Genomic DNA, 11,080 nt, shown 5'->3' on the forward strand with positions numbered 1-11,080 from the left:
GATTAGGATATAATATGATTATGATTGACAGATTGTTCAATCTATATCTATTAGTTTGTACAAGATGATGTACAAACAGAACCAAATGACACAGATTGATGTCAGAACATAGTCAGAGTGACTAGAATGTAGAAGTAGACTATATCAGATTGTGATTGTGATTAAGTTTGCAATTATGGCAGACCATACCATAAGTTATTTTGCAGATTATTCACAGATTGACAGACAGTCAGAGTGTATGATCCAGATATTGGAAGATATCCAGAGAACTGTGATGCTGGATGTTAGCACTAATTGATATGACTTATTATCACTGCGTGACAGTAACTATCAGCTTATCAGATGGGTAATGAGATAGTTATAGGCAAGACAATATATGGTGAATACTACAGATTTCGTTTGAAGAAAATTCAAAAGAAGATAACGATAGTTCAGAATGAACAGATTGAAGAAACCAACGTCGGATGATGACGATTGGTATTTGAAGCGGAAGATGGTATATGTCCTTGATTGGGATAAACAGACCGGATAACACTATTGACATTGGGTTGTTATGAACTGTGATTGGTTTATACGGATGTTGTATAACCAACATGGCAAGATTGATTTTGTCAGAGTTACTTAAAGAAGTATTATGATAGCATACTTCATGAATTCGTATTCCAGATGGGGATCAGGGAGTTGAGTTTTGATTTAAACTCTAGTATACATTTCTTCTCGTATATCTCTAAATTGATTGTTTATGAGTTCGAGGACGAACTCAGATCTAAGAGGGGGAGAAATGTAATGCCCATGAATTATAGAATTGATAAACCAAGATTGTTAATCTTCGTTAATGTAAGACTCGAAAGATATGAGAATGCATGACATGCAATGAGGGAAGAAAGATTTGAGAAACCAGGTGTTGCATGATCAGAAAACTAGAATTTAGAAGTTGCACAACCGCACCCGCGGTGCTAGCACGACCGCACCCGCGGTGCATGTGCAGAAAATTAAGTACAAATCCCGTAGACACACCGCACCCGCGGTATTAGACGGAGCGCACCCGCGCTGAGGACACCGCACCCGCGGTCTTGCAAGAAGCGCACCCGCGGTCTGAGCTGCCGAGAGAATGGCTAGGATCACCGCTTGAGCGCACCCGCGCTCCTTACACTCACCGCACCCGCGGTCTTACGTGCAGCAAGAAAAACTATGCCACGTTTTATTCGGTTGCATGCAGTATATATATGATAGTTACACGTGGTTTCTCTCAGAATTTCAGAAAAGGGTCGAAGGTTGGAGAGGAAAAATCCTTACGCCTTTTAGATTTGTGATTTCGAAGAATCCGTGCATCAGAATTCGAATCCGAACGCAGTATCGAGTTCCTCTCGACTCGAGCTACACAAGGACGTAAGTTTTATTACGTTTTGAGATGTTTTGTAATTATGATGTTGTCAGAATTGAATATGAATCAGATATGACATTTCTGCTACCGTAAATATTGTATAATCGAAGTCAGATTGAAGAACAGATTGTTTCTGTATTTGTTATGAATTTCAGAGTTGATTTGACTGAGATTTCATGACAGATTTGTATTGTTATTGAGATTATGACTGATATTGTTATTGATTACGAAGTCTGATATTATATCTGTGATGTTTAGACTGACGGGGTTATCGAGACAGTATTGTTATGCCGTCGAAACATCAGTTAAATTAGATTGTTCAGATTCAGATATGAATTCGATTATATTGTGATATCATTGATATGAGTCAGATTGTATAGTGTTCAGATATTGATCAGATTATGTACTGAATTGAGTATTGATCAGAACAGATTGTGAATTGAGTTAGTCATTGATACTATGTATTCGATATTGTCTTTTCAGATTGGATATGGACAGATTTGACTTCGAGACTTCGTCTTCGTCAGACCGGGACGACAAAGGTATAATTCATGTGATATCTGGGAAAATATAACTCAAATCAGATCTCATTTGAGTTTCCCAATAAAATCACATACTTGATTATTGTTTATCTTTTGATATGATTATGATTTGTTTATAGACTTATATTCAAATGTTTTGAAAAGAGCATGCTTTGTTTACAGATTGTTATACATTGCATTTGAGATAGGAAAGTTTGACAGATAGTCAGGCTTCTAGACGTTCGGTGTATCGTTACATAGGAGCAGACACCCTCCTATTGTAGATTATTCGATACAGATATGACCGAAGTCTAGGAATAAGACGTACGTCACCCCGATTGGGAGGGTAGGTGACAGACAGTGACGTCTTATTCACCCCGGGATCCCTAGAGATATAGTTGAGTCGAGTCTAGACATGATTTGACTAGAACTGCATGTGGTTATGAATGTGGTTTCATAGACTATGAACCCCATGTTTATTGCTTTCAGTCATGACAGCATGTTTATATGACTTGATTTAAATTGCATGTGTATCTGAATTGGGTTGCATGCTTATTTTGATTTGATTTCATAGATTATGAAATCTATTACTTTTGAATATGTTCATGATAGCATGTTTTATGATTTAGATTGTTTCTGTACATGCTTACCATGTTTTATACTGGGATTTGTTCTCACCGGAGTTATCCGGCTGTTGTCGTGTCTGTATGTGTGCATGGCAACAGGTGGGGCAGGATCTGGGTCTCGAGCTAGATGAGAGATTGATGATAGCGTGGAGATCTCGGGCGTTGAAGATTTCTAGTGTTTGCTTATTAGACTTGTACTACTGATATTTGTAGTTGGTATTTAAACACTAGCTTATGATTGTACTAGACAGACTTGTAGGTACATTATGTTGTTTAATTAATATAGAGACATGTTATGCTTTAATTATACATTTGAGTTCATGTTAAAAGCAAAAATTTGACCCACATTTTCGAGCAAAGATCCAATAAATCTCAAAAGAATTGAGTTAGAGCCCGGGTCCCCACAATTGATGCCTCCAGCAGATTGTCACATGTATGTTTATTGTCAACTCGAAATGTTGCATTTGCAAGATTACTTGCTCAAATAATAAAATTGAGGAATCAATTTCCCGATTATACAATCAAGAAAATTAGACTAGATAATGCTGGTGAATTTACTTCCCAGACTTTCAATGATTATTGTATGTCTATGGGAATCATTGTTGAGCATCCTGTTGCTCATGTACATACACAGAATGGATTGGCTGAATCATTGATTAAACGTCTGCAAATGATTGCTAGACCAATGATTATGAAAACAAAGCTCCCTATTTCTATATGGGGACATGCAATTTTACATGCTGCTTCATTAATTCGCATCAGACCAAGTGCATATCATAAATACTCCCCATTGCAGCTTGCATTTAGTAAAGAACCAGACATTTCTCATCTGAGAATTTTTGGATGTATGGTGTATGTGCCTATTGCACCACCACAACGAAAGAAAATGGGACCTCAAAGAAAGGTTGGAATTTATATCGGTTATGATAGTCCATCAATCATTCGATATCTTGAACCTCAGACAGGCGACGTGTTCACAGCACGTTTTGCTGATTGTCATTTTAATGAGGAAATCTTCCCAATGTTAGGGGGAGAACAGAAACATACTGAAAAGGAAATTACATGGTATGTATCATCATTGTTACATCTGGATCCAAGAACAAAATAATGTGAAAAAGATGTACAACAAATTGTACACTTGCAAAGAATAGCAAATCAAATACCAGATGCATTTGCAGACACAAAAGGTGTAACTAAATCATATATACATGCTGCAAATGCCCATGCTCGAATTGAAATTCCAAAGAAACAAATGGAAGATACTCATGATGTCATTAAACGCCTGAAGCGTGGAAGGCCAGTCGGTTCCAAGGATAAAAATCCTCGAAAAAAAAAATCCATAGAGAAACACGATGATCACAAAATAAAGAATGATGTTTCTGAAGAAACACATGATGATCACAAAATAGAGAATGGTGTTCCTGAAGAAACACATGATGATGAAAATGTTCTGTCAGAACCACAAACTGACGAGAATCATGAAATCTCTATCAATTACATTAATACTGGAAAAATATGGAACCGAAAAGATATAGATGAAATTGATGATATATTTTCTTATAATGTGGCAATCGACATCATAAATGATAATGAAGATCATGAACCAAAATCTTTTGGTGAATGTAAAAATCGGCAGGACTGGATAAAATGGAAAGAAGCCATCCAGGTTGAATTGGATTCGCTAAATAAACGTAATGTTTTTGGACCTATAGTCCTTACACCTGAAGGTGTAAAACCTGTTGGATACAAATGGGTTTTTATTCGAAAGCGAAATGAGAAAAATGAAATAGTAAGATATAAAGCTCGACTTGTTGCACAAAGTTTTTTTCAAAGGCCTGGAATTGATTATGAAGAAACGTATTCTCCTGTGATGGATGCAATTACGTTACGGTATTTGATTAGCTTGGCGGTATCTGAAAATTTAGAAATGCGTCTTATGGATGTTGTTACAGCTTACTTATATGGATCACTTGATAGTAATATATATATGAAAATCCCTGAAGGATTTAAGATGCCTGAAGCACAAAGTTCAAAACCCAGGGAATGTTATTCTGTGAAATTACAAAGATCATTATATGGGTTAAAGCAATCAGGTCGAATGTGGTATAATCGACTAAGTGATCACTTGATGAAAAAGGGATATGTAAATTATTGTTGTATATGTTGATGATTTAAACATCATTGGAACGAATAAGGAAATTCAAGAAGTTGTGTCATACTTGAAGGAAGAATTTGAAATGAAGGATCTTGGAAAAACCAAGTATTTTCTGGGTTTACAAATTGAACAAAAAGAATGTGGAATGTTTGTTCACCAGACAAATTATACAGAAAAGATCCTTAAACGTTTTAGTATGGATAAAGCAAATCCTTTAAGTACTCCAATGGTTGTTAGATCATTAAACATAGAAAAGGATCCATTCCGTCCATGTGAAGATGATGAAGATATTCTTGGTCCAGAAGTACCATATCTAGGTGCCATCGGTGCCCTTATGTACCTTACAAATTGTACAAGGCCTGATATATCTTTTGCCGTGAATCTGTTGGCAAGATTTAGCACATATCCAACAAAGAGACACTGGAACGGAATTAAACATATATTCCGTTATCTACGAGGAACGACAGACTTGGGACTTTTGTATTCAAAAGATGCTAATCCAAGTATAATTGGTTATGCTGATGCTGGATACTTATCTGATCCACACAAGGCACGTTCCCAAACTGGATATGTATTTACTCGTGGAGGCACTGCAATATCTTGGCGTTCACAGAAACAAACGCTCGTAACAACTTCATCAAATCATGCCGAGATTATTGCACTACATGAAGCAAGTCGTGAATGTGTGTGGTTAAAATCAATGACCCAACATATCCAAATTTCATGCGGATTATCATTCGATGAGAAGCCTGTGATACTATATGAAGATAATGCTGCATGTGTTGCTCAAATGAAAGAAGGATACATAAAAAGCGACAGAACTAAACATATTCCTCCTAAGTTCTTCGCATTCACCAAGGAGCTTGAGAAGAATAAATGTATTGATGTTCGTCACATTCAATCAAGTGAAAACTCATCAGATCTCTTCACAAAGGCACTACCTACGTCAATATTCAGAAAGCACGTATATAATATTGGGATGCGCAATCTACGAAATTTGTGAAGAGCTGTTCATGTCAACATCAGGGGGAGTTTACGTGACTGCACTGTTTTTCCCTTACTATGGTTTTTCTCCCAATGGGTTTTTCCAAGTAAGGTTTTTAACGAGGCAGTACAAAACACGTAATGAAGACATCATCGTTTCATGATCATCATCACAAGGGGGAGCGTTGAAATAATATATTTGAATATTGAAAAAGTAATAGTTGAATATTTGAATGTTGAAAATAAGAGTTGTAAAGTTAGAAATTTGTGTGTGATGATGTAGGTAATGATGTATTTTATTTTTTGGATTATGTGTAATGAAACTCTATAAATAGATCTCTCATTTGTGAAGAAATTCACAATTGAGTAGAGAGAAAAATATTATAAAGTGTGTAGTTTGGTAAATTTTGTGAGTTTGAGATTTTTACTTTTTACCATAAATTTTTACTTTTTCACAACAATTCACATTGATATTTGATGATATTTATGTATAAGGTGTAACCAAGTTGGACAAATGATTGTAATAATATGTCTTCTTTTTTAATATATAACAGTAAAAGATATATAAACTGGCCTAGTAGGATTGGGTGATTGGTTAGAAGGGGGTTTGATTAAATGATAACACTAGTTTGTCCAAGAATTTGTTGGGTTAACAACTTTGAATTTATTAATTCTGATCAAGTCAATATATTAGTTGGCTAATCAGATAAGTTCTGTGCGGAAGGAAACTAAACCAACAGATTGAACACTTAAAAATGATTAAGTAAGAACACAGTTGGATTACAAAAATTAAGCTGACTGAAATGTAAATAACACAAAGATGTTTATGGATGTTCGGAGATTTGAATAACTCATATGTCATCTCTCCTTCTTTGTGGGAAAGATGTTCACAGAAGAATTTGGAGATTACAACTTTGTAACAACCTGATTCAGTAATGCTTAATAACTACTTAACTCAAACTCCTAGCATAGCTTACTTACATAAAAACATTGAATAATACACTAACTGTCAGTTTACAAGTATTTCAAAATAAAAATATTAATCATAAATTGATCATAAATTATATGATATAATACTTAAGAGTATGCTAAGAAATCTTGAAAGCAGTTGGGCTATAGAAAGCTTGAATACTTGAACTTATGCGATGATTCCAAAGAACCTAACTGATTTACAAGTTTCTTTATTCGTAGAATTAGATTCAATGGTTAGTAAAATCAAATATTATATATGTTCCAAATATAGTAACTGTTAATCCCTTCTTTTTCACGTCACCGTTCTTTCTAACCATTCGTACACTGTAGGAAGTGCTCGTAGATTTTTCACAATTCAGAGAATGTTGACACAGAAGACTTGATCCAATAATTCAGCTTCGTAAATATGAGTAGTTTAATCGATCTTCATATAATGTTTTTTCATTTACTCGACTATATTGTAGTCCAGTTGGTCTTCAGCTATAAGTTCGGCATACCTTGATATCAGTTAAGCTTCAAATGAATTTGGCTTATTAGTTTTAGTTTAACTAATTATCGGTTCAGGTTGGCTCAGTTTGTTAAATCACTAAAACATAATGAATCCAACAATTTATCTCTTTTTAGTGATTGAAAAAATATGAATTAAAATTTAAAATGATCCTGATACACAATAATTGTAGATAAACTGATAAGAGAGCACTATTTTCTATGAAAATATTTGTGATGCCTGCTTGACTCGATTGACTTCTTGGAAAAATGTAATTTGATGAATTCTTTCTTCTGACTCACTTCCCCTCTCTAACTAACTTCCCTTTTTTTCCATACCTGAGGTCTTCAAAATTTCAAGAACTGAACTCAGTTGAGTAGGCAATGTGTCAATTTTTTCAATAGAGATCTTCATGAACTTTGCCTACCATAAATATTAGCTCATGATTGGAGGTAGAAATTTGTCCAGAGAACTTGGAAACTACTTATGTTAGTAGTTTGTCCCGAAATCTATTCAGAGAGTTTTCAATGTTGATATGCTTTCTCCGTAGATTGAAGGGACTTGAGGTGATGGAAACCAGGTTAAACGTGATGTTGTCCAAAATGTGTTCTTCAGAGATGTTCAGTTTTGGAGACAGAGCAACTCTAAGAATGTCTTTAGCTTATATAGTTTGAGATATAAATATGGAGTGATTTGGATTTTAGCTGGAGGATGGTCTTTGTCCAAACAGTAGAATTGATTGAGCTTGAAAAACATGTTCAAATTGCAAACCAGACTGAGTGACGACATCTTCAATCCATATCTAATTCACTAACTCTTGAACAATTTCAGCCACTATTGTGTATGCTTCTCTCATCATCACTTCAACCCTGATGATTGGTTCAGCAAAGCCCACGTCTCCAACTTGTTCCTGTAATTTTTCAAGAGTTTCATCATTTGATCCAGCAACGTTGAAATCTTCATGGACCAAGGCATGTTTTTCACCTTCTTCGTGCAGATTCCTAGTATGGTTTTGTACAATAGAATGCATAACTTCATCAATGGTAGCAAAGGAAATTTCCTTTAATATAAGAGAAGAGACTGAACTTTGATGAGGTTGATTGGATGAAGATTCATCCTTCTGTGTTGTGTCTTCAGTTGGGTTGACAAGGACCTTACCAGACTTTTTATTAGAATTGGTGTCAACTGGTATGAATAACTGATGGTCATTTTCCCAAACTTTGACTTTCATCTATAGAGTGATTAGATCGATGTCTAGTTGATTAAATACATAAATGCCATCGAAAGCAGTTGGAATAGTTGGATCATAGTTGCCTTTGAGTTCTGCACAGATTGCAGTAAGCTTCTTAATTCAGTGGATATCCATCAGATAGTCTCTATGTTGAAGTGTTTCTTCAATCACCACAATCTAGACTTGTTTGAAAATTGCCTTTTCAAGAGAAATAAATTTATTCAGAGTAGTTTTCTTCTTCAATTTATTGGTAAAGTTGACTGTTTTGGACTCAAATCATTCATCAAAGAACTCAATCTTGCTCTCAATATACTCATTGACTTCATCTATTAGTAAATCAATTTGAGTCTGAACTGCAGATGTAGACTCATATTCTGGAGAATCAATTACTTTTCCCTTTCCTTTCCCAACAATTGGCTTCGTGGTAATTGTGGAACCAGTCCCGACTATATGTACTCAACTGGCTCCCTAATCACATCTTCTTTGCATGGATTAGGAGTTGGGAGAGCAGATGTCATGTTCATAACCCTTGGAGGGGCAACCACGACTATGAGCTTCAGTTTCTTTGTTGGCTTGTCAGTTGTCTAGTTGTGAGTTTTCTCAACACTTGGTTCTTGGGAGGCAGCAAGGCTCTTGAGTAGAGTAGATGCAAGTCTGATTTTCATAGTCCTTGGCTTCTATGGATGAGGAGTAGAAGTGAAAGTCTCAGAGTAACAGGCCATCAGGATCTTTTTGTCTTTGGAGCCTCAATCTGACTAACTTTCTTCTTTGATGTCTTATTTGTCTCGATCAGTTCCACTCTTCTCTTTCTTAACAACCAACATCTCAACTGTAGAGATGTTCAGGGCTTGTCCTTCATCATAGAAGATATAATATTGGAGACATTGAGAGCCTTAAACTTATGGAAGATGTCTAAGTCACTGAGATTTACTCCAATATCTTCAAATAATCTTGAGAGAGGAATTGCAAACCCAAGAGACTGCTTCTCCAATTGAACCGTAGATTTAAAAGTCTTAAAGATAATGGCCGAGCTCTGACTTTCATTCCGATTGTAATTACAGACATGACCAGAAATTTCTCAGCAGTAATGGAAGAAAATGAACCACCCTTGGGGAAAAGACACTTAACCACTATGTCAGCAAGCAGCTGATACTCTATCTTAATCTCTTTCTTCAGTCTTGATTGCTTTTTTGAATGCAGGAAACTTATCATGCACTTCCTTAACTATCTTTTGAGACACCTTAAAGAAGGTAGAAATCCCTTAAGAGGGTGACTGAAATAGAGTAGAGAAAAAACCTTGCTCAATAAGGAGACTCTATTCTCCTATAAGCATGACGATTTTTCCATAATCAAATTCTTTAGTTCTGGAACATAACTTTCCAAAAAAGAAAGACTCAAAGTCCAAATGATTCGATTGACTTGAAAAATTCAGCACTATTCAATTATAAGATCAGTTAGACTAAGAGTGCATTTGTCAGTTTGGATATAGAACTAAACTGACAATTAGCAAGACTTAGAGAGTAACTGACTACTATCTTATCAGTAAGGCTTTGAGACTTAATTTCCCCAAGCAAAATAATAACACAGTTAAAATAAGTCAATAAGTGTCTTAGTTGTATGTGATAGCAATTGCATAGTGTTGTCACAGAAAATTGGTGGCTTTTTAGTATTGATCTCATATTCTTAGTTTTTGTTGGTTGTTGTTGAATCTAGAGCAGTTAGACACAAAAATTTCTAGCAGCAAAATATTCAGTCTCTACAGTTGATGTTGCAATAGATGTTTTCTCATTGCTAAACCAAGAAATCAATTGGTCCCAAAGAAACTAACATGATCAACTAGTGCTTTTCAATAAAGGTTACATCCTGCATAGTCTGCATCACTAAATTGAAAGATGAGTGCTTAGCATATCATAATCCAAAATTTTGAGTTTCATTTAGACACTTGATAATATTTTTGGCAGCTAAGAAATTAGACTATGTTGGAACATTTCATGTTTGCAATCTTGATTTTGTTGTTAAAAAAACTTGTTATTGTGTTACTAATGGTTTATCGTAGTGCGCAGGATTCTGTAACTGATCAGTTATCTTGCCTAACTGAAGCTTTCGAGAATGCCAACTGATATTGTCAACTAATTGCCCAAGCTGATTCACTCCAACTGATGTATCGAAGAACAGTTCAACCGATTGATCAGTTGTTAGGTAATTTAGCAGAAGACCTTCAGAAGCCAGGTCAGTTGATGAAGTGCTCAACTGATGGAAATTCCAACTGATCAGTTCAACTGAACCAGTGTAACCAGTTAAGCTAACGAACCAACTGATTCACCAGACCAGTTCAAGACCAGTTCAAAGCATCAGTCAAGAATCAATCAATATGGAGAATACGACAAGCTTATTCAATGGAATCCAGATGTGCGCACTTGGTAAATATTTTTACTATCAGTAGTAAAATTAATGGACGTTTCAGCAAAGATTAAAGCTGAAAGATTCCTGGAGACATGTCGGAAAAGTCGAGACACAAAGTCCTAGGAACGAATTCAAGCTGTAACGGATACAATTATTGAGTCTCACTGTATGACCAGTTTCCCTCCTATAAATAGAAGATCAATAAAGACCAATAAAAAGAATGAAAAAGAACAAGTGTGTGAAGATACAAAGAAAAAGAGCACGCATATTGCTTATCAGCTTTCAAGAAGCAATCAGCCCAGAGAGAACAATTCATC

This window comes from Primulina eburnea, chromosome 6, assembly GCF_022965805.1.
Source record: "Primulina eburnea isolate SZY01 chromosome 6, ASM2296580v1, whole genome shotgun sequence".
NCBI lineage: Eukaryota > Viridiplantae > Streptophyta > Magnoliopsida > Lamiales > Gesneriaceae > Primulina > Primulina eburnea.